The following is a 25628-nucleotide window of genomic DNA, read 5'->3' as shown; positions in this document are numbered from 1 at the left end:
TATGCAGATTGTGTATAATCGTAATGCAGGGAAGCCATTTATTAGTGCAAGTTGCAGGTCCATATATCTATCCTCAAAATCATTACATTGAGCAGAATGTATTTTATTACTTTTGCTTTTTATTTACCTGGGGGGGGGGCAAAAAATCTTGCACCAGGGCCCTCTGTTGAGAAGGTTCACTACTGTATAAATGTGTATATTTTATAAATTAGATTGCATTTTGCATGTCTTTTATTTAAATTAAAATGGAAAAACTGTCAGCTTCAGTTTCCAAGAGAGCACTATTACATTCTATGGGCCAGATAATTAAACATTCTCTAGTTTGGAGAAAGAATATAGTGCTGACTTCACAGCTGCAGAACTCACTGATTTTTTTAAGAAAAGGGGAAGAACCTGGAATTCTCAGAGAGATGAGGGATGCCTTCCATAGAAAGCAATGAAGCTCTCTGGGATACAAAATTTCCCATGGGAGAGAGAAGTAAACTGAAATGTTTTCGCTACAATTTAACTTGCTTTTGTCTAAATTTTAGAATATATTACTTTTCTGTTAGTTAAAATAAGCTTATTGTGAATTTTGAGTAAACCTCACCTGCATACAGCTGGCGAGACAAATCAGTGAGACCAGTTTGTTTAAAATGCAAAGGCCTAGATTTAGAGTTTTGCGGTAGCCGTCAAAACCAGCGTTAGAGGCTTCTAACGCTTGTTTTTACCACCCTCCGGTATTTAGAGTTTAGTTACCGACACTCAAAAATCACCCAACGCACAAATCTCTACCGACAGCTCAGACCCAGTAGTTAACATCTACCGACAAAATAAACATCCACGAATCAAAAAACAAATATTACACAAAGTACACTTCCACTCATACAAACACTACACTATATTTATTTTTCAGATTTAATATTTTTTCTTCAAAATAGAAAGGATCAAAGTTGCGAGATCTCGGGTGTTAGAAAAAAAACAACACAAATCCATTTTGCCATTGACTAACATTGACACACGGGAAAAGACCCTCATATAGCTACATCTAACTAATAATATTATCACAAACATACACTCATCAATGCATACCAAAAATATACACCACATTACATACCCAAACAAGTTATTTATTACAAAATGAACACGATTTAGCTACTTTTTCACACAGGCTCATGACGTCACTCACTTTACGAGGAAAACCAGTCTTTGATTTTTTTTTTAACAAAATTTTGAGCCTCCATTGACTTCTATGTGGAAGACGTGCTCGTGCACGCGACAGACAGATTTCCCTAACGCACGGAAAAAGCGTAGACAAAAAAACTCCAAATACCAGCGCTAAAAATCGGAAAAACAATATAGTTTTTCTGCGTTAGACCCAGCTATGACAAATAGATCAAGAAATGCCTATTTCCCTATGGTGGACTTATGGATTTTACTTATTGAATATTCACAACAGCATTAAATTGTTTCATACTTTTACATTACATCAACTACAAATCAACATCACTAGTAACAAACATTTTTACAAATAAAATCACATTTAAACGGATACAGAAATAATTACGACATTTCAGGATTCACAAACAGTACACAATGGGAAACACCTCTCATTTACCTTTATTATTGCATTTCATTTATTCAACTCATATGCTTGCAGCAACTGCATATCTACATAGGCTTAACACATGATAAGTCATGGATGCACATACATTACTTTTAGCATTCACTCATACATGTGCATTCAAATGATGGGGGAAAAACACATTACATTCTCTCTAGGAATCACAAAACAGAACATATGGATTTTACTGTACTTTTAACATCATGATTCCATCACAATAAACCATTAGAAATTACGTACAAGAAGAACATCATTACACCAGATTACAGATGTCACTTTATGGGAAGGAACAACAATGCCAGACCGCTATATAGAAGTCAGCATATGTGGGACACAATCACAATATATACGTATATGTACATAACACGCATCACCCATCACGCAACCACAAAGCACACATTTATATTTTATTCAGCACACAATAACAATGTAGTCAAATACAACAACACAATGAGGATTTCAGAACTACATAGGCAGGTTAATAATATGATGACGTCATTAGAAGATTCAACCATACAAATTACAGATTCAAAACTGTACCGCCCCTTTCAGAAATTTACCACTCAATACTACAATACAACATATACGTAAACAACAGTTTGAAACAGCATTATTAGGGCGATTTGAATGGGACAATTAATAAATATTGTCAGCTCGCAAATCACTTATATATATAATACTACAGATGACAGCCGGAAGTTCTTCAGTATTAGTGCCATTTTAATGGGACGCATACAATATTGACAGCTCGGCAATCACTTATATATACAATACTACAGATGACAGCCGGAAGTTATTCAGTATTAGTGCGATTTGAATGGGACGCATACAATATTGACAGCTCGGCAATCACTTATATATACAATACTACGGATGACAGCCGGAAGTTATTCAGTATTAGTGCCATTTTAATGGGACGCATACAATATTGACAGCTCGGCAATCACTTATATATACAATACTACAGATGACAGCCGGAAGTTCTTCAGTATTAGTGCCATTTTAATGGGACGCATACAATATTGACAGCTCGGCAATCACTTATATATACAATACTACAGATGACAGCCGGAAGTTATTCAGTATTAGTGCCATTTTAATGGGACGCATACAATATTGACAGCTCGGCAATCACTTATATATACAATATTACAGATGGCAGCTGTTACTTTATCGTTTACAAACAATATTGCAACAACATTGATCAATCACATTCGATGCACATTATACACAACTATGCACTTTCATTCATGTTTGCCTGGACGTGTGCTTTTTACTATAAGATCGCGTTTAATAAATATTGATTACGCATATGATCAAACATTACAAACATGCACTGTATGTGTGATATTTGACACTTTCACATTGAGATTCATTTGGGGAAAACAACATTTCAGCAAACACCCAAAAAACGCCCACTGTGAAAGCATTTGCGCCGCTCACATACAAACAAGTGAATACAATTAGCAATCATTACAAACTCACTACCATTGGACTAATTGTACTATAAATCCCCCAAACAACATGGCCAAAGCATCCCTTGTGATCCACATCAGATCAATTTGCATAACTTGTTACGCCTTGCTCTGCTGTTTTGAAAGATGGATGATGACGACATGGTAGACGTTGCTGGTGCTGCTATTGGCGAACTAGCTGTTGATAGAATAAGGCAGCCTCGGCGTCTCTGAGTGAGACGAAGGGCTCGTCTGGTTCGCGGTCCTCGTGTCTAAAGGGTGAGACCCACCTTGGAAAACATGAGTGACTTTGAGGTTTATGATAAGTATCGGCTCAATCGCGAACAGCTCATTGGCCTTTACGATCTTCTTAAACCTCATTTGGAGCCACGTATAAGAATAAGGACTGCTGTTCCCGGCATGAGTAAGATGCTAAGTTGTCTATACGTCCTGGCCTCCGGGAGTTTTCAATCCGGAGAAATGTACATGCATGGCCTGTCTCAAGGTACATTCTCTGTGGTGTTTGATAAATTTCTGGACGCCATGGTACGTATCAGTAAGCATTACATAGGATTCCCACAGAATGATGGTGATTGGAGGCGCCTGAAGCGGGAATTCTTTGCTATTGCTGAATTGCCCAATGTCTTGGGAGCCATAGATTGAACCCACATTGCGCTGCGTGCTCCAATTGATGACTTGCCCTTCAGAAATCGCAAACATTTTCATAGCCTCAACGTGCAGTATGTTTGTGACGCACAGATGAGGATTATGCATGTGTGTGCGAATTTTGGAGGAGCTTGTCATGATGCCCGCATCCTCTCTCTATCGTCCCTGTGGCGACCGTTTGAGGAAAGACAAATGCCCCCTGGTTATCTCGTTGGTGAGTATTTGTGCACAACATGGTTAATTAGTTTGACAATTGCCACTGTAGTTTTAAAATGTTAGCGTAATGTTCAGCTATAGGATGCAATTTAACCATTTATTTATATTTCCGCAAATGTCTAGTTTTAGTTCAATGCAGATATGTAGCATGTCTTACCTTAAATGCTCAGAGAATGCAATGTAACCATTTAGTTGGCATTTTACACAAGGTCTGGTTTAGGAGAAATACGCATATGTAGCATGTCTTAGCTGAAATGGGAAGATATTAGCAAATGCAATTTAACCATGTCATTGTCTCTTTCGCTAATGTCTGCTTTTAGTTCAATGCAGATATGTAGCATGTCTTACCTTAAATGCTCAGATAGAGAATGCAATGTAACCATTTAGTTGGCATTTTACACAAGGTCTGGTTTAGGAGAAATACGCATATGTAGCATGTCTTAGCTGAAATGGGAAGATATTAGCAAATGCAATTTAACCATGTCATTGTCTCTTTCCGCTAATGTCTACTTTTAGTTCAATGCAGATATGTAGCATGTCTTACCTTAAATGCTCAGATAGAGAATGCAATGTAACCATTTATTTGGGATTTTACACAAGGTCTGGTTTAGGAGAAATACGCATATGTAGCATGTCTTAGCTGAAATGGGAAGATAGCAGCCAATGCAATTTAACCATGTCATTGTCTCTTTCCGCTAATGTCTACTTTTAGTTCAATGCAGATATGTAGCATGTCTTACCTTAAATGCTCAGATAGAGAATGCAATGTAACCATTTAGTTTGGATTTTTACACAAGGTCTGGTTTAGGAGAAATACGCATATGTAGCATGTCTTAGCTGAAATGGGAAGATATTAGCAAATGCAATTTAACCATGTCATTGTCTCTTTCCGCTAATGTCTACTTTTAGTTCAATGCAGATATGTAGCATGTCTTACCTTAAATGCTCAGATAGAGAATGCAATGTAACCATTTAGTTTGGATTTTTACACAAGGTCTGGTTTAGGAGAAATACGCATATGTAGCATGTCTTAGCTGAAATGGGAAGATATTAGCAAATGCAATTTAACCATGTCATTGTCTCTTTCCGCTAATGTCTACTTTTAGTTCAATGCAGATATGTAGCATGTCTTACCTTTAATGCTCAGATAGAGAATGCAATGTAACCATTTAGTTTGGATTTTTACACAAGGTCTGGTTTAGGAGAAATACGCATATGTAGCAGGTCTTAGCTGAAATGGGAAGATAGCAGCCAATGCAATTTAACCATGTCATTGTCTCTTTCCGCTAATGTCTACTTTTAGTTCAATGCAGATATGTAGCATGTCTTACCTTAAATGCTCAGATAGAGAATGCAATGTAACCATTTAGTTGGGATTTTACACAAGGTCTGGTTTAGGAGAAATACGCATATGTAGCATGTCTTAGCTGAAATGGGAAGATAGAGAATAATATTGAACTAGATTATTCTTTTAAAAAATAAACATTTGTTAGTGGATTATCGTGTACACAAACTTTTATTGGAATCAAAATACAATTTTGAGGATTCAGTTTGAATTATGTTCTGTTCATAATTTATAGGTGAAATCTGGTTACATGAGCCGCCCTTGGCTTATTACCCCCTTGCGTAGCCCGACTGATATGGCTGAGGAGCACTACAATAGGGCTCATAAGAGAACCAGGGCGGTGGTAGAATGAATGTTCGGGCTCCTGAAGATGAGGTTCAGGTGCCTTGACAGGTCGGGAGGAGCCCTCCAGTACAACCCAAAGAAGGTGGCTAAGATCGTTATAGCCTGTAGTGTCCTGCATAATATTGCACAGCGGGCTGGGATGCTGCAGGCCGTCCAGGCGCACCGAAACCTCCTCAGAGATGAGGAGGATGATCCAGTTCTAGAGGGGCCATTCCGGGACGAGGGGCTCAATGTCAGAGCAGACATCATCAACCGCCACTTTAGACGGTAAATAATAGAAGTTAGATTGGAGTATTGTCAATAGATGTGAACTCTAGGGAAATGACAAGTAGAGAATTGTGCAAACATGTTAGGATTGTTCATCAAATGCTAAAAATGTGTTTCTTTATTAATATAGGTGATGCTCTGGTCATTGGGTCCTGTAGCGAGTCTTTGCCACCTGGTTTTTAAAGAGGACATCAGCTGGTAAGTATAAATGTATGGACTGTTGCTGGCATGAATTGTACACAAATACATGATATGGCATACATTTTCTAAACTAGTATTTAGTTTACACATTACTTAAAATGTAAATACTCAGAAAGGGATCCTCTACCATAACTATCCTCTAGCATGACTATGGTTCAAAGTCACACATTAGAGGTTCGTTCTGCTCAATATGACTCATCTTCACACTTGATAGAACATAACACAAGATGCTACACACGCTTAGTAAGCTAGTGACAGAAATTTATTCAGAAATGGGGGGTGGGAGAGGGGTACAGAACTGATTCACACACTTGTAGTAGTAATTTTAATAATCCATTTTATGCCATTAGGGAGATGACTTCATGTAAAGACTGAAAGGGAAGAATTCGAAGAATGACAGTGAAGAATTCCCAGACTGACAGTGGAAAAAGACAAGATTGAAATTGAAGAATACCAATGGGATCATGTCTGGCATTATCTTTCAAATCTGCTGACCTTGAAAACCATACAAAGACATGTTCACATGGTAAGTGCCAACTATTTGATAGAATAAGGCTGTGGAGGCATCCTATTGGAGACACTTAGATTATTTTCTAATTTTTAGATGGTATTTCACAGTCCTCTATTTTTGAAATGATGAATAGGACACCTATTGAAGATCAACTGTTTTCCCCTGAATTGACTTTCAAAGACCATGCATTATCCAGGTTGGTTTACCAATGCATGATAGTTAAGAATCACAGGAAGAATGTAGAATATTAGTAGCTTACATACATTAGTCATACTTTGTTCATAATTATATATTTAGGTATCACAATCAGACACTTAGATTATTTTCTAATTTTTAGATGGTTTTTCAGTCCTCTATTTATGAAATGATGAATAAGACACCTATTGAAGATCAACTGTTTACCCCTGAATTGACTTTCAAAGACCATGCATTATCCAGGTTGGTTTACCAATGCATGATAGTTAAGAATCACAGGAAGAATGAAGAATATTAGTAGCTTACATACATTAGTCATACTTTGTTCATAATTAGATATTTAGGTATCACAATCAGACAAAGGAATACATATTATAGTTGATATAGAGGTACTTTAATGGACATGAAAAATTACATTTATGTTCAGCATACATATATATTTATTATTTAAATGTGATATACATTATTATGTATAATTAGAAATGCTGATATTTAAATGTAATTTTTATTACACAATATAATGGTGTATGGTTTGTTTGTTTTTTTAATCCAAAAATTTAATTCATAAATATCTTGATAAAATGATGCACAAAGTTAGAGCATAGACACAAGATGATTGTAAATGTATTTTATGAATATTTTACAACGTGTGTATTAACTTTGTAAAATATGTTTGTTTATTTTCCGATTGTCATCTGATGACTTCTAGGAATATTTTTTTATTTTTGTTTTTGTTAAAAGAACTATTTAATTTTAAATGGTAATAATCAACATGTTATTATTAAATACCCTCTTTTGAACAGATTATAATAAATATCCATATAATCTGTCAATAAAAAACAATTTGACTCCCATGACTGGTAGTGTCTATTTGACAAGCACATGCATAAGATCAAATTAAGCATCATGTATAGCATTAATTTTAGAAAATCCACTGATTAATAGAATATTAAATTCAACTATCTTTTTTAAATTAATTGTGGAGTGAGATCCATCGATGCTTTACTTGTGTAATTTTTAGATGTTAAAATATTTTCGGATATGTAGTCAGAATTTGACATAAATGTATTTGTTTCACTTTCAAGAAGGGGAAGTGGTTCACTTACATTAAAGTGACAGTGTTGTTGAATGTAAAATGTATTTTATAAGATCTTGTATCTTCCTTAGGTATCTAAAAACATTATTTTAATAAATTTATATATTTTAAATTTAAAAATTGGATGCCATGTTAATAGATTTTATTTTCTAGTGGAGTCATTTAAAGGGTCATTTAACTATAGTTATTAATATTATGTAGTTTTTAAAATCTTACCTCTTGGGTTAGACATCACATATCTATATATAATTTTCATTCCCCTTTAGTTTATTTCGACAATGTTAAATCAACATTCCGAATGTTTTGGTCCTTAAAGGGACATTCACAAAATATATTGTGTATTGAATTTTAAACAATCATAAAATAATTTAAACATATTTAAAGTACTATAGAATTACATTCAGTCTTTAAATATACTTAGAAAAAGATACATCAATGCACATATCTTAGACAATGACATAAGGCATCTATGTGCAACCAACAATCAGCATCAAAATAGCCTATGTAGATATGTATTTAATCCAAGAATATATATAATTACAATCTAATGATTGAATAACAAAACATATTAAGTTGTTCAAATATTATAATCTTATCCAAAATGCATAAATAACATATAGCTTAATGTCCCTCTAAGCTGAAGACTGCGAAATACATCCATTAAAATATATATTTCAGTCAGTGTGTAAAACAACCCAGAAGTTAATATAAATATGCTTTACTCATATGTTATACTAATTTTGCCAAAGGAAGTTGCCTAGGTTTATGATTTTTCAAGCATTATTGTGAAATGTCTCCTTAAAGGGACATGAACTCAAAATATACTTAAAGAGAGACAGTAAAAAAATGAATGATTTATACATTCAGAACGAGTATTCTATTTTAAGCAACTTTATCAATTGTCTCATATTATCAATGTTCCTTGTGATGTTGCTATCATTACTTTAAAAATAAGGCATTAAATTGATAATTTATTTCCTTCAGTACTCTGGACAGAATTTTATTTGTTGGGTGGATTAATTTATCCAACAATCATCAAGGACAACCCAGGTTTTTCGCCAAAATTGTCCGTAATCTAAAATATCATTATTGATTTGCAAAGAAAGATAACAAGATAATTCTTACATTTGAGAATCGGATTAAATTATAAAGTTGCTTAACATTTCATGCTAAATATGAATCACGAACGCTAAAAATTTTTGGACAGTGTCCCTTTAAGAGATTTAAAGAGTGTATTTACTTCTCTTCTTATCTTGACATACTTTGCTTGAAAAGCATATCGAGATAGGCTCAGTAGATGAAGATTGGTGGATGCACAGAGATGCCTTATGTGATTGGCTCAACCATGTGCATTTAAATTTCTTCTGTTTAGGATATCTAAATACAAAGATAAATTGAGTTACATTTTAAAGTCTAAACAATTTTTTATCTCTACAGATCATTTGATACAATTGTTTGGTTGTAATGTCTATTTAAAAATAAAGACGCCATTGCACAATAACATATATGAGCAGTTCAGACAAATACAAGCTCGAGGTTTATTTACTAATAACAAACAAACCTGTAGTTTAACATCTATAAACAGATTATCCAAGTTACTGACATTATAACCTGAATTTGAACATTCAGAAATGTTGCGTGGGAAACGGATCTTGAAACACCAGATTTGCATCTTTAAACATTAGAGTCTAATGTCACGCAATAGCACACAATCAATGTGCATTATAAATACATTTAATAGAGCAATGTCAATACTTCACAATAAGTCACCAAATTGATTTTATGAACAATAAAGACATTCAATATTAAATGTGTATTTGTATTAAAGAAACAGACCGTTATTAAACCGAAAAATGTCTACAACATTTAATAATGTGACAGTATTAGATTTTAAAGAGAATTTAAACATTAATATTTAACGGATCACGGATATTAAATCTGCGTCACACATATCCGCATGACAGGCCCATGAGTTACAAATACTTCTATATGAAAAATGAAGTAACAGCACCACCAGGAGGTATGTGTATGGAAGTTGCTAAGATATGAAACATTAAGGAACGGCCAATCAGAGTTCATCACACAAACACAACTTGAGTCAGGATGGTCTCACAGACATTCTAACAATATTTCAAACTTTTATCCAATCAGATGTACAGATAACTTGTCCCATGGTGCATCTCATGTTTACTTCACCATATAAAAGTCCATTACACGTTGCCATCTTTGTCAGTTCTCTAATGCCTGCAGGCAGTATATATTATTATTATATATTATATATTCTACAACCCAGCAGGCATGTAACCTCCCAGGTTTACCAAGCAGGAGAGCGCTGCACTGGTCCACGCCGTCAAGGACTTTTATCCCCAGCTGTTTGGGAACAAGAGGAGGTCGACAGATGCGCCTGTTAAGAAGGCCCTCTGGAAGTCTATCACCAATGCGGTTAAATTGGTGTGTGGCGTCCAGAGGAGCCAGGATCAGATCATGAAGAGATTCGGAGATATGAGGTTGCGCTTGATAAAAAAAGTCAACCTCATAAGGGAGTGTGTACAAGCCCGTAAAAGAGGGGGCAAAAGAGAAACTCTACCTACTCCCTTATGAGGTGATTTTATGCGAGCTCCTCACTCTCCGGGTCCCCAAAAGATTTAGATCCTCGCCATCCTCGGCCTCCTCTTCTTCCCTCCCAGCTGCTGGATCTGAAAGTCCTGACCCGGGGGCAAGGGCAGCTGCTTCTCCGTCCGGTGGCCTGGGAGGAGATGAAAGAGAATCTGAACCAGGTAACTATCCAACTTCATATAATATCTTAATATTTGATTAGATTTTTTAAAAATGTGTATATAGTCAGATACTAAACCTATATAGATCTCACAACATACGCTACATATGATGTTTAGATATCTTATTTTAGATTAGTGACACATGAAATAGGAATGATGTTTCTTGCGCTCTACAGAATATGCGTCACAGAGCGAAAATTGAATTGCGCATACACGTTAACATGGGTTTGCTGTAAGTGGCATTGCTTTACACATGTTGGTCAAATGACGGATGCGTAATTCCGCTTGGAATCATTGCGCAATGATTGCGAAAATTAGAATTGCGCATATACGTTAACATGGGTTTGCTGTAAGTGGCATTGCTTTACACATGTTGGTCAAATGACGGATGCGTAATTCCGCTTGGAATCATTGCGCAATGATCGCAAAAATTAGAATTGCACATACACGTTAACATGGGTTTGCTGTAAGTGGCATTGCTTTACACATGTTGGTCAAATGACGGATGCGTAATTCCGCTTGGAATCATTTGCTCAATGATCGCGAAAATTAGAATTGCGCATACACGTTAACATGGGTTTGCTGTAAGTGGCATTGCTTTACACATGTTGGTCAAATGACGGATGCGTAATTCCGCTTGGAATCATTGCGCAATGATCGCGAAAATTAGAATTGCGCATACACGTTAACATGGGTTTGCTGTAAGTGCCATTGCTTTACACATGTTGGTCAAATGACGGATGCGTAATTCCGCTTGGAATCATTTGCTCAATGATCTCGAAAATTAGAATTGCGCATACACGTTAACATGGGTTTGCTGTAAGTGGCATTGCTTTACACATGTTGGTCAAAATGAAATGTGAATTATTATATATGTGAAGAATACAGTATTCTTATTTTCAATATTATACATAATAAAAAAAGAATAGCAGAATCCAAATAAATAATAACATATGCCCATCAATTGATGAGAATGAAATAACACAAAAAAATAATTAAAGCTACAGTAAACAAAACAACTGATTGAAAATAAGAGTACAGGATATATTGATCATGAATTTAATTGAGGAAACAATTAACTCATGGGACTACCAAAAGATTAATAGTTTTTAATTGATTTGCTAATAATGTAAAGATTTTAAACATGGCATGAGTTGTATTAATGATATCCAATCCTCATTTAATATATTACAGATCTGGATCTTGGTGCTGGAACCTCAAGCCAGGGCTTGTCACAGTATGGTATGTCTCATTTTAATTGACATTTGTCTTAGAAACATGGACAGAACATTACATACTAAATCCACATTGTTCAATATTTTTATGTATCTGCAAAATGGATTAGTAAAATATTTACAAATAAGAATAAAAAAAACAACAACATAGGATTACATTGTAAGACTAATCTGAATTTTTATCGAATTTAACATATCCCATCTATTCTTGATATCTTAATTTTAATGTAAGATTCTTTGAATGTCCAATTTATATTCTTCCCCTGTGTATTGCTTAATCTTATTTGGATACATTTTGAAAAAAATTCACACACTTTTGCATATGTTTTGATTTTAAAAATATAGATTCAATTTTTGAAATTGATCACGTCATTTAAGGGACATGCCAACTAAATTTTACATTGAATGATTTGGAAACGTGATTTAATTGTTTTGTTTAAACATTTTATGAGCTACATTGGTTCAGTCTATTGTTTTAGTTCTTCTAAAAACATATTGATTTTGGTTTAGGTTAAACAATGCATTACTGGTATTATCCGGCTGTTTTTTTATGCATAAATTGGCATTTTGTCAAAAGTTAAAATCATGTGTTCAGATAACAGTAGTACATAGTTTCAAAAAGTATACAATTACACATTTTGAGCTTCATGTCCCTTTAATAGAGGAAAATTAAATAATTCTTAGGATATCCTTAACTTACATATTAGATTGGAATTGCATGCTCCATCCCATTCATTACATCAACATATGGAGTAGAGAATTCATTAACATCAACATTGTCAAATCAATATATTTTTATATTAAAGGGACACTGAGCTAAAATTATTAATGTGGTCATTCAGATAGAGCATGCAATATTAATCAACATTTAAATATAATACTATAATCATATTTGAAATATTCTATTGCTAAATGTATTTTCAAATCAAGAATGTACATTTATCTGCAGCTCCATTTTGGTTGACCAACCTGGGTTTTTATTGATGATTGGTGGATACCTTCAACAAAAAATATTTATTGAATCCAATATTGCTTATCTGCCTTTAAGATTAAAATGTAGCAACATTAAAATTATAATAGGAGTCAATGTTAAATCATTTGGAACAGTTTGAACAGTGAAATCAATTATTGAAATAAATCATGTCAGTGTCCCTTTAATAAACAATAGATTCATTAATCCTTACATTCTTTGGATTAGACAATATTGATCAATAATTCACATATTCACTGTTGGAGTTACTTTATAGATAAAAGCATACTCTAACAGCACCATGATTACATATTTGTACTAATCAATTTGGTTTGGTATTGTGATCAATATGTGTTGTGTCCTAAACAAAATTACTGTACATTGCACAAATGGCTCGATGTGCCACATGTCTTTGTTTATATTTGTCAACAGCTGTTATTCAAAATGTGGTTTGTGTGTATTCTTTTAAGAACATTGATCAATGGGTATATTTAGATATGCAATAGCATAGTATGAGATGAGTTTGATGCCTAATATAGTCAGAAATTAAACATATGTTCAATACATAATTTTTTACAGAATCCCCTTGATTCAATAAAGCATTTTTTTTTATAATGAGTGCTCTATTCTTCACATTTTAAAGTTGATTATTCTTATAAATCGATACAGATGTGATTTAGTGCTATCCCAAATGTGTTCACTAATATATATCTATATCATTCATAGAGAGAGTTGTTGTGGGGAGCCCAGAGGAATCCAGCACTGACACAGAGCTGCCTTTGCGGTGTTCTGGTAAGTCCATTGACTCATTTATATGTCATTGAAGGTGTATTGGTAATCAATATTATGAGCATGATTCTGATGAAGCATAATAGAATAAAGTGCTAAATGAGTACAGCGCTACAAGGCCCTAAGGGAAGGGTATGCGGCTAAAGATGGTGTCCACGATTGGTTATATTATCTGTGATTGGTGTGTCAAATTATATAATATAATACAAATAACCAAAGGGTCTAAATACAAAGATAATTATAATAGATCAAATACTCCTATAGCTTGGTTTAAACATTTAATATGACATATAAAGTTTAAAATCCTTAGCAATATAAGCGTACATAAAATACATAGAATACAATTACAAAACATTTAAAACAATATCTGATAGTACCGTTGCATATACATGGAATAAAAAAGGTCAGTTATAAAAATAAAGTCCTCAAAGTCCAAAGAACAGTTATATGATCCTATGATATATCCAACTTGTATAATGTCCCAATGCTGGTGTATTCGAGCTTATTGAAGAAAGTAAACCACTCAATGATATATGAAAAATTGTGAAAGAATAATTTGCATATAGATCTCCTTCCAAAATAGAAAAAACAAAAAATCTAAAATTACAGCATGTGAATCACAACTGTGTGTGAAAAATAAAAAATGGAAACATTGAAAATCAAAAATCAAAATGCAAAATCGAAATTAAAACAAGTGATAAAGTGAAAAAATTTAAATAAAAATAAAAATGGTGGGGTGTACACCAAAAATAAGCCTTGGTGAATGTCTAATGTGTCCTTAAAAACAGAACAAACTGTTCCCAAAAAATGATCTGTGATAACTCAATGTGTATCCAAACAAGTGTGGTTATATAATTCTGAAGTGTTGATCCTCTTCTTAAGGTATGTGTTAAAACTTTGGTGATGTCATCTTGGACCTTTAACTTTGTTGTAGTCCAGGATGGAAGCAGTTAAACCAGTATTAGCTAAACTGCAGGGAAGCAGTCAGATGTTTCTCATTAATCCTTGCAATAAATTCCTGCTGGCTTTAATTCTTGCACACTTCAGTACCAGCAAAAAAAAGTCCACAATGATGCCAATAGTAAGTACTGCAGCAGATGAGCGGCAGAATGCAGAACCCAAATCCGGCGAACACCTTCTGCCAGAAGCTCTCTGATGAGCTCAAATACAGAGCAGTACAACAGTGAATTAAAGCTGCCAGTAGGAACAGCTCAGCCCTTCCACTTCCAGGAAGTGGAAGGGCTGAGCTGTTCCTACTGGCAGCTTTAATATGATTAAAATGTCCCTTTAATGATTTTGGTCTGTCTGAATAACATATTTCATGTGTAAATAATCAATGTCAACAAATTAATTTAAAGAATTATTTGTCTTTATGATGACAATGTATCTTAGCTTTTTTTTTTGTCTGTTGTGTAATTATCATTAATATTTTTTTTTCTTTATTTTAGGCTGTGACTCAACATGGCTCATGCTAGAAGGTCTAGCACGCATAGAGCAGGCCGTGTTGAGGAACGCAGCTGTCCTGAGAGGGATGGCCGACACCATGCAGGCCCAGCTACAGGTTCAGCATATGACTCTACGTCAGATGAGGCGGTGGAACTCAATGCTTGAATCTGTAGCTAGACATGCACAGGACGATGAAGGGGATGACCAGTAAGTGGAGGATCTGGAGATGCTCCAAGGGCGCAGATAAGAATCCTCCATCCACATGTTGATGTTTGTTTTTATGGTTGCCATTTGGCCTTTTTTTATTGTTATTGTTGTGCCTGTTGCACTCTTTTACCTTGTCATATGGCTCCAATGGGGCTATGCTGGCCCTTGGCAACTCTCTTCATGGACTGTGATGCACTCTGTTACCTTGTCATATGGCTCCAATGGGGCTATGCTGGCCCTTGGCAACTCTCTTCATGGACTGTGATGCACTCTGTTACCTTGTCATATAGCTCCAATGGGGCTATGCTGGCCCTTGGCAACTCTCTTCATGGGCTGTGATGCACTCTGTTACCTTGTCATATGGCTCCAATGGGGCTATGCTGGCCCTTGGCAACTCTCTTCATGGACTGTGATGCACTCTGTTACCTTGTCATATGGCTCCAATGGGGCTATGCTGACCCTTGGCAACTCTCTTCATGGACTGTGATGCACTCTGTTACCTTGTCATATAGCTCCAATGGGGCTATGCTGGCCCTTGGCAACTCTCTTCATGGACTGTGATGCACTCTGTTACCTTGTCATATGGCTCCAATGGGGCTATGCTGGCCCTTGGCAACTCTCTTCATGGACTGTGATGCACTCTGTTACCTTATCATATGGCTCCAATGGGGCTATGCTGGCCCTTGGCAACTCTCTTCATGGACTGTGATGCACTATGTTACCTTGTCATATGGCTCCAATGGGGCTATGCTGGCCCTTGGCAACTCTCTTCATGGACTGTGATGCACTCTGTTACCTTGTCATATGGCTCCAATTTTCCTGATCTTTAAAATATTCTTTATAAACGTTGTTGATGTTTTCTGACATACTAATAAAAGACATGTCATTGCACGATTCTTTGTCCTCTTTATTCATGTCATTGATTGAAATCTCTAGTTTATCTGGTTGATCCTTAAAGGGACCCTAGCAAAAATAATGGTCTTTCCTGAATCATATATGTAATACAATTGTAAATGACTTTAAGATTAACATCTCCAATGTAATGTTATTATTTGTCTTTATATATTTTTCGTAAAGCTTTATCATTGCATGATAATGATTAGCATAGTGATTCTTTTATATATGTATATATAGATTGTTATTTGTGTATATATATATATATATATGTATATTTCAAATTTCACATCCATGTGTGTATTTATAAACTCTGCATGAATTGATGCACCTTTATCAAATGATCTGAGGATTGATACAATGATATAATCCCTGTAAAGTGTTAGTTTTATTGAAATAGTATTGTCTCTGTGTATCCTCTTTTTAAAATTAAAAATCATGTCCCTTTAAGTGATGCTGAGCACAATTGTTAATGAATGGATTTCCATTTGTAAAGCGTTTTTGTCCTTTTTACATGAACAAGGACATATAATCTTATTAATAAACAATCTTATTGTAATGTTGACAGCACATGTATTTCATTTTCAATTCTATCTTATTGTAGTAGTGTAACCAAATCAATCTCTGTGTGTAATGCGCATATTTTAGATGAGGAATATTTTTTTCCAAATATTTGAAAAAAATACTTCTCCTCCCATATATGGCTATAGGTAGGCTGACCATATTTCAACTTTAATAAATGACACGTTTGATCAATACATGTGTCATTATTGTTATTCCAAAACAATCTAAACATATCTTAAAACATCAATGGCATATGTATTACTCATGTGTATCTTTTAAATGTTAAAGATATACACCATAGCTATAGTTAAAGGGACAGTCAAGTCCGAAAAGATAATTCGTGATTTCGTGACATTCCTAGATAGCAATATAGACTCATACTAGTTACTAAAATATAAATACGTTTCTTATTGATATGCCAAGCTGTCAACTGAGTCCTTGTATTGGCTGCGGTTTTTCAGCGATCTCGGATGCGCCATGTTGCTTAAGACGTCACCTGCCAGGCTGTCCAATGATTCCTTGTATTGACTGACGTTTTTACGCGATCAAGGATGCACCTTTTATTGGATGCCGTTTTTACGCGATTAAGGATGCGCCTTTTATTGGTTTGCGTTCTTACGTGATCAAGAATGCGCCTTTTATTGGATTGCATTCTTACGTGATCAAGGAAGCGCCATGTTAATTAAGACGTCACATGCAAAGGTAAAAAAACGTCTGATTGTATTACGTAGTCCCGCAATATTTGTGCACGTTACACACGTTTGTGAATGAGAAGACAAGTTTAAAAACATGGCGAATATGGATTTTTTGCATCATGTTACATTGTTGACCCATAGCTGATAAAGACCCTCCACATTCTCTTTTGCTGGATGTCTGGTTGAATAAACGAACGAAAGCAAAATGTTTTCATGCATGAGATATTTCGAGGCAAGTGCAAATCTCTATAGTTCATCTTGTTTAATATGTTTGTCAACAATATGTTCCTTTTTATGAAAAATGACTGTTGTGTTTAATGTTAAAGATATCTAATTCATAATTATGCGCTATTGTATTAGAATAAAGTAATCAATATGCATTTATCTTTATCATATGCTAAATATATGATGCCGACTTCTTCTAAATGTAATTTCGTCGTATATTTTATTAAAGGTTCATTAGACACTCACATTAAAAACCAAAATATTTTATTTGGTCTATAGTTATATAGTCCATTGTTTACCAAATACACGTCTACTTTTGCTTCTGTTCAAATAAAATTGAAGTAATTTTCAGACTCCTCGCCAAGCCTCAAAGTTTCATGTGAATACCATCTCCAGCTTTCTCCTGTTTGTGTAAAGGGTCTTTTCATATGTTAATGATGGGGTATTGTCTTGTTTTACGGTTGTAATGGGGGTTCATCTATCTTTTCAATAGAGATAACCCGATTTTCTTGTGTGTTTAAATCTTTTTAATATTGATTTTGATATCAGTATATGTTAATCTTGTTGTTTCTAGTAGTGTCTATTACATGCAGTTCTGTTAAAAAGATAGTATACTGTCCCTTTAATGCAAATGTTGATTTTTGTATCATGTATGAGTTCCAAATTGGTTAATCTCCAAATATATTATTGTTAGCATATTTGTCCCCCCCACTCCTAAAAGGACTTTAAACCATATTCATTGTTAAAACAAATGTCTTTCTAAAAAAAAATAAACACAATAATGTCTCTTTAAGAAAATAGACTTTATTTAACACGTCAATATAAATCTGTTTTCAATATTTCTTGTTTAACAAGTACATGTAGATATACCAACAATCACCAAATATTATATGTTAGCATATGTAATTTTGTTAAAGGGACAGTTTAGAAAACAAATAATGTTTTGCATTATTAAAAAAGTCAATTTTGTAATATCAATTATATCAAAGGTTTCTCACCAATTAATCATTTGTCTGTGTTTATTTTAATTTGCTAGCTAAACCTATGAGGTTCGTGTGCTCATTTCTTAGAGCTTGAAGAGTGCATGTAATCAGAATGCAATTTGACCACTAGAGGGCATTTGGATAGCATTTGGATATCTAAAACCTTGAGCTCATACAGCATATTTACCATGTATTGATCATTGATGTCTAAAATGTTGTTATGTCAGAACAACAAATAAGTGGTCATTTTTCATAGGCATAGATACAAGGGTAAGCACATAAGTCACATGTATTTCTCCATGTTTTGTTGTTTCAAACTTTATAATGCGTAATACAGTGTTTTCTTTGTAATCAATAATGTTCTGACTGTCCCTTTAAGCTGTGTTATTGGCATTCAAACAGTAATATGCCATCATGGATAATTGTAATGGTAATTTTGTTTGCAATTCGGGAAACAGTTTGGACATCACATCACAGAAACCAATCAATATCATGAACAAGGATAGGTATGTGATGTGGTTTTCACACACTTATAACCCACACTCTGCAAACAATCTGCCTCCATGGACCCGGTCCCATAGAAGTAGATTATATACAGAGTGTGGTCCACAAGTGTATGAAAACCACATCACATACCTATCCATTACACATTAAATAAAAAAAACATTAAACATGAAAACAAATACTTACTTCCTCTTCCTTCCCCTGAGCTGAGGCTCTGGGAGGGTCAACTGCCGACTCTGACGAGTTCTCATTGGAGATGTTGTGGGAAGAGTGGAAGGAAAAGTACTGGGATGACCAAGGTGAGGAGGAGGAGATGGGCCGGCAGGAGGAGATGGGCCGGCAGGAGGAGATGGGCCGGCAGGAGAAGATGGCCCGGCAGGAGAAGATGGCCCGGCAGGAGACGATGGCCCGGCAGGAGAAGATGGCCCGGCAGCAGGAGGCCCAGCAGCAGGAGGCCTAGGAGCAGGAGGCCCAGGAGCAGGAGGCCCAAAAGATGGTGGCCCAGCAGATGGCGGCCCAGCGGATGGCAGCCCAGGAGAAGGAGGCCCAGGAGATGGCGGCCCAGGAGGCAGACCAGCAGATGGCGGACCAGGAGGCAGACCAGCAGGAGGCAGACCAGCATGCGCCTCCCGGAAGAAATTAAACATCTCTTGTTGGAGTCTAAAGGTTCTGTTTTGGGCTTCTTCTATTCGAGTAAGGAGGTGTATGATTTGGGTTTGGCCTTCAATGATTTTGTTTTGTCCTTCAATAATTCTATTTCTGCCTTCTATATTTTGGATCCGGGAGTTACGCATCTGGTCAATGTAGTCTAGTAGAACCCGCACCTCCGCTATTTCCTCTTGTTTTGCACAGCGGGGTGCCCATGCACGGCGGCCTGCTGGTGCACGGAGGCCTGCTGGTCCTTGAGGGGCCTCTGCTTCCGCGGCCTCTTCCTCTGCTTCCGGGGCCTCTTCGTCAAGGGGGGCCTCTTCGTCAAGGGGGGCCTCTTCCCTCCGAGGTGGAGATTCATCTCCACCACTCTCATCCCGGGGAAAAGGAGGAGCCTGTAGTTGCTGTGCTGCCTCCTCCCCAGGCTCTGTATATTTGAAAGAACAAAAAATGTATATATTAGCATATTTCAAAATAAAGATTTAAATTACTTAGCTTACGATACAATTACAAATGCAGCCTCATTAATCCAATTTGAAATCTAACAATCAATACGATTTCCGCATTTTCTAAACCGTGTTTGTGATATCTCTGGTCAATCTGAATGTTTTAGCGTTTGTTTTCAGTCTGTTTAAATGCACACCTAACCTATAGCCTAGATACTAATGTAACCGCAAAGTAATTGTGAATGCGTGTAAACAACGTAATAGCATTAATCTGATCCTTAAAGGGACATGAAACCCAATGTTTTATCTTTCATGATTTAGAAGCATACAATTATAATCAACTTTCTAATGTACTTTTCTTATCTAATTTGCTTCATTCTCTGGATATTATTTGCTGAAAAGCATATCTAGATATGCTTAGAAGCTGCTGATTGGTAGCTGCATATAGCTGCCACCTGTGATTGGTTCACCGTGTGCATGGCTATTTCTTCATTAAAGTATATCTAAAGAATGAATCAAATTAGGTAATATAAGTAAATTGGAATGTTGTTTCAAATTGTATTCTCTACCTTAATCATGAAAGCAAAGGTTTGCGTATAGTGTAACTTGAAATACATTTGTATGTTAATTTATTCTTAAATGAGCTTACCGTCAGATGAGAATGGCAGGTTCCCGGTATCAATTCCTCCGATACCGACTATATCCACCTCGGAGATGCTGGGACGTAACATTTCCTCCCATCGGCAGTAATCGATTTCCAGTGCAGGGCTGCCACCGGTTCCTGCGGCATGTTGGGCCTCCCGGCTTAATTTTTCTTAAGATCCATCTTGCAGTCCCGGTAGCGATGTTTAATAGAGTCCATATCTCTGTTCCGGCCACCCACTGCATTGACTGCATTCCTTATCTCCTGCCAGAGCTTCCTCTTCTCAGTCGTGGTTGTCTTCTGATGCTGCAGCCTCCTATACCTGGCCATATAGGCTTCTACGAGGGCCTCCTTCTCCTCCATCGAAAACCTCGCCTCCCTAGTCGCCTTGGCCTTCCCCTGTGACGATGCCCTCTGTTTCCCAGACTGTGAAGCCCTACTCTGTCCGCCACTGGGCCCAGCCACTTGTTCATCTTGAACCAAGTGGCTGGGTCCACCCACCGCTTCCACCCCCGCTTCCTGCCCCCCTTCCTGCCCCCCTTCCTGTCCTGTTCCTCTCCCCCTCCCTCTCCTCCCCCCTATACCTCTCCCCTGCCTGCCCTCCATCTCTTCCCTAAACTAAACCCCAAATAAGCAAACAAAAAGTGAGTGTGATCAAATGAAAGGGGGTCAAAATAAAGAACTAAAAAGACCAAAATAAGTGCAGAAAGTGTGAAAGGGATATAAATAAAAGAGGGTAAGGAATATTTAAATGAACAAAATGAAGAAGAAGACTAAAAGGAGGATATGTAAACTAAATGTAACTAGGGGATGGGGATGGGGATGGGGTATGGGATAAGAGTAATTAGGATTACAGGGAATGGGACTACAGGGAATGGGGTATGGAGTGTAGTATGAGAGGGTATGGGGTATGGAGTGTATGTAGTGTTATTGATAAGTGTATGTATGTATTGAATGTGTTTGCGTGTAAATGTGTTAAGTGTACAGAAAAAGCACTCGCACACTCACCCAAACCAACTGTCGTTCACTAACTAACACTAGCACTAACTCTCTAACTCACACTACCACTAACTCTCTAACTCCCACTACCACTAACTGAATCACAATAATGCACAAAATCTCTAAGCTCCAATCTCCAAAAACCCAACAGCAACACAGTGAGAGAAGCCATTCTTGTGTGGTGCTTATATACCCCGTGTAAATGTTTAATGATGTACCGGTTTGCGTTGTAAATTGTGTTCAGGTGTGCTTTATTCTTACTTCTTATTTGTGCAATGTGTATTAGGTGTGTGAATTTGCGCATGCTCATTTGGAGTTAGTATTTGTGGAATGTGTAGAATGCGATGATGTCATAGTGCTCGTTTTCTATAACATTGACCAATAGTATTATGTTTAAATGTGATTTTTCGATGGTGTGGTATTAGTGAAGTGTTGTATATGTATGTTTGTCCTAATATATAGTTATATTGAATGCGAGTATTTTGCTAGTGTATGATTGTGATTTTTGTTTCCTTGTTGTTATTTTCCGTATTTCCGCATCTTAAATGATATGCGTATTCCCTGTATTTTATTTTATTAAATTTCCCCCCGCTTCTGAATGTGTAATGCTTATGTGCTTTGTTTAGTGATTGTTATTGTGACATTTGCGGCGTGTTATTGTTGTGCATTATGTGGTATGCGTCATATGACCGAGCTGTGCGTATTTCTCGCGAGATCGAGTGTTAGATGAAAAAATCGTGTTTGTTTGCTTTTCCATTGATCTCTATGTGAGACTGTCTAACGCGGGCAGGATTCCGCGTGTGAAATACACGCGTTAGGAGTATCGTTAGAATGTTTTTTTTAACTCTAAATACCCGCGTTAAAAAATGCTGTGCGTTAGACATAAACCACGCGTAGCTATCGCACCCCATCTACCGCCAAACTCCAAATCTAGCCGTTAGAATTTTGTGAACTGCCCTGTCCCTCCCACTTTCTGAGACTGTCAGTTTATAATGGAGAAAATACAAAGTGCAATTTAATTTTATGCAAAGTATGACCCTAAGTTATTAAAGTAACAAATAAACTTTCAAAGCATAATCAGAATATGTAAAATTACTGCTAGATCAAAATTTAAATTTATTAAATTAAATATGAGAGTGCAAAGCTTAAATGCAATGATACCGAAAGGACCCAAATTGAAATGTATAGTAATATAAAATGCAATGCAAGTGTAAATGTAACAAAACTCTCATATCATATAGTGCTATATTGCACTGGGTTTGTCTCAGTTTTACATATATAAATGAGAGAGATCTCGCCTTGCTGGAGAGTTCCGCCCTTTTTCTTTTGAAAATTCAGTGAGTTCAACCTTTGTGAAGTCTGAACTTCAGTTTCTCTCAATCTTTAAATATCAGTGCTGCTGTATCTGTTCAACGAAAATGGTGAACCTCGTGGGGAACCAATTGGATTTGAAGTGCATTGTGCATATTATATGTTAAAATATAAGTTCAAATATGGAAGAAACACAGTGATTTGGGGTGTATATGAAGCAAGCAGAAAATTGTAATCTCTTGGTGTTAGGCAGTAGGTATAAGTCCATGATGATGAGTGGTGATTTTCCTGATTATGCTTTTAGCAAACAATACTTCATCTATGTTAGAACATTTTAATCAATCATTAAACATTTTATATTGAGCTTTTTATACTATGGGGCATCATTTTTAATGAAGCAACTCTGCCCATGCCCTAAGGCTGGGTTGGCTGTGAGCACAGTACTATGTTGATTGATGTTTAGGCTGGACTTTAGGGGAGGATATAAAACACCACGTTATTTCAATAATTTGCTATTGTCTTGCAATATATTACCATGAGATTTGAAGGTTTCCAGAACAGATTAACACCTTGTTTGCTGCAATTGTTTTTCACTGGACTACCTCCTTCCATTACTTTAGTGGAACAAATCTAGACTTCTCACTGGAGAAGACTTCCATTGTTTTACAGTTCTTTATCTGATCACTACTGTGAAGGCCAATATGGTTAAGATATATGGCTTGGAGTTATTCTTGTAAGTCTGCAGAGTGCACTTCAAGTTCTTCAAATTGAAAAACCCACATGTTGGGAAAATAGATAGTGAAAGCATATTGTGTAAATTTACACCGAGTATACCCATGAAAGACCTTAGACAGAACAGTGTTAATGGGTACTTTGGATTTTTTCTCTAGCAAAACTGTAAAGATTCCTTCTCGCTCAATTGACTTATCAGTCCAAGATACATAGATGGCTAAAGAATAATGAATCCAACATATGAAAGCTATTCTTGCTCACAAAGTAGTATCCTATGGTAAAAGGCATAGTGATTTAGAAATCAACACAACCAGGAGATACCTTCAATTATTGTGCACAGAAACAATATCATGACCTAGATGGAACATAAATCAGGAATAGAGAATTAACAAGTTAAAGGAGTGCAAAAGGCAGTCACGAAAGTGCACAAAAGCGTCTTTAATAAAGCATTTCTGTGGTTAACATACAGGGAGATAGAAAGCACAGTAATCAGTAAAAATAAATAAAATATCAAAAATGAAATCCAAGAACATAACATATATTTATAGTGGATATTAATATGTTCATGCATGTGATAAGAGGAATTATTCAGCAAACCTACTGACAGCTAATGTACCATACATTGCTTTTTTATACAGGGGGTTTACACCTGTATGAAAATTAATACCACAATTTCTGTTTCTTGAGAGGGTTGGGCAGAACTGTAACTCAGGCTTTGGGTGTGTTCACATTGCATTGTAACTTCTGGCTCCACAAGCAGTGATATATACTCTTTAAATAACATTTTCTGAGACAAGTGCTTGGACAGTAGATATGACCCCATAGTGCTTGTAATCACTGGGCCATCTACAATCGACCCCAGATCCCCTAGAAGTGTTAGCTGTTGATTAAGTTTGAATTTGTTGATACATACACAATAGAAAACTCAGCTGAAATCAATTTAGGGAGCAAACACAGATTCAATTTTTAATACAACATAGTGTGATCTAGAGTTTATATTGATTTTGACATTTATTTATTATCAGAAGTTTATATAGATTCTGAAAAATGCTGATCTTATGTAAGTAATTAGATTTTACTACATTTGAGATTTATAGTTTTGGGAGGAGATCTTGACAAACAGATTAACTGATAGCATATGATTAAAAATCAGCCTAGTTGGTATGTATGGCACCTAAACTTGGATTTATGAACTCTAGAAGGTCCTTACGGCATTTTGTCACTTCAATAAAAATCTTTTTAAAATTGGGAAAGTGGAAATTTAAGAATTATATGTGCTAACTAATAGATTGAAATATTTTGTGTATGGTTTAAATGCTTACGGCTAGATTACGAGTTTGGTGTTAGCCTTAAAAAGCAGCGTTAAGGGGTCCTAACGCTGCTTTTTAACGCCCGCTGGTATTACAAGTCTAACAAGTACAGGTGTACCGCTCACTTTTCTTCCGTGACTTTTCCATACCGCAAATCCCCTTACGTCAATTGCGTATCCTATCTTTGTAATGGGATTTTCCTAACGCTGGTATTACAAGTCTTGGAAGACGTGAGCGGTACAGCCTCTACCTCCAAGACTCCTACCGCATATAAAAGTCAGTAGTTAAGAGTTTTATGGGCTAACGCCCGGAACATAAAGCTCTTAACTAAAGTGCTAAAAAGTACACTAA

The sequence above is a fragment of the Bombina bombina genome, chromosome 2 (assembly GCF_027579735.1).
Source record: "Bombina bombina isolate aBomBom1 chromosome 2, aBomBom1.pri, whole genome shotgun sequence".
In the NCBI taxonomy this organism is placed as follows: Eukaryota; Metazoa; Chordata; class Amphibia; order Anura; family Bombinatoridae; genus Bombina; species Bombina bombina.
Note: the sequence above shows the minus strand (reverse complement) of the source record.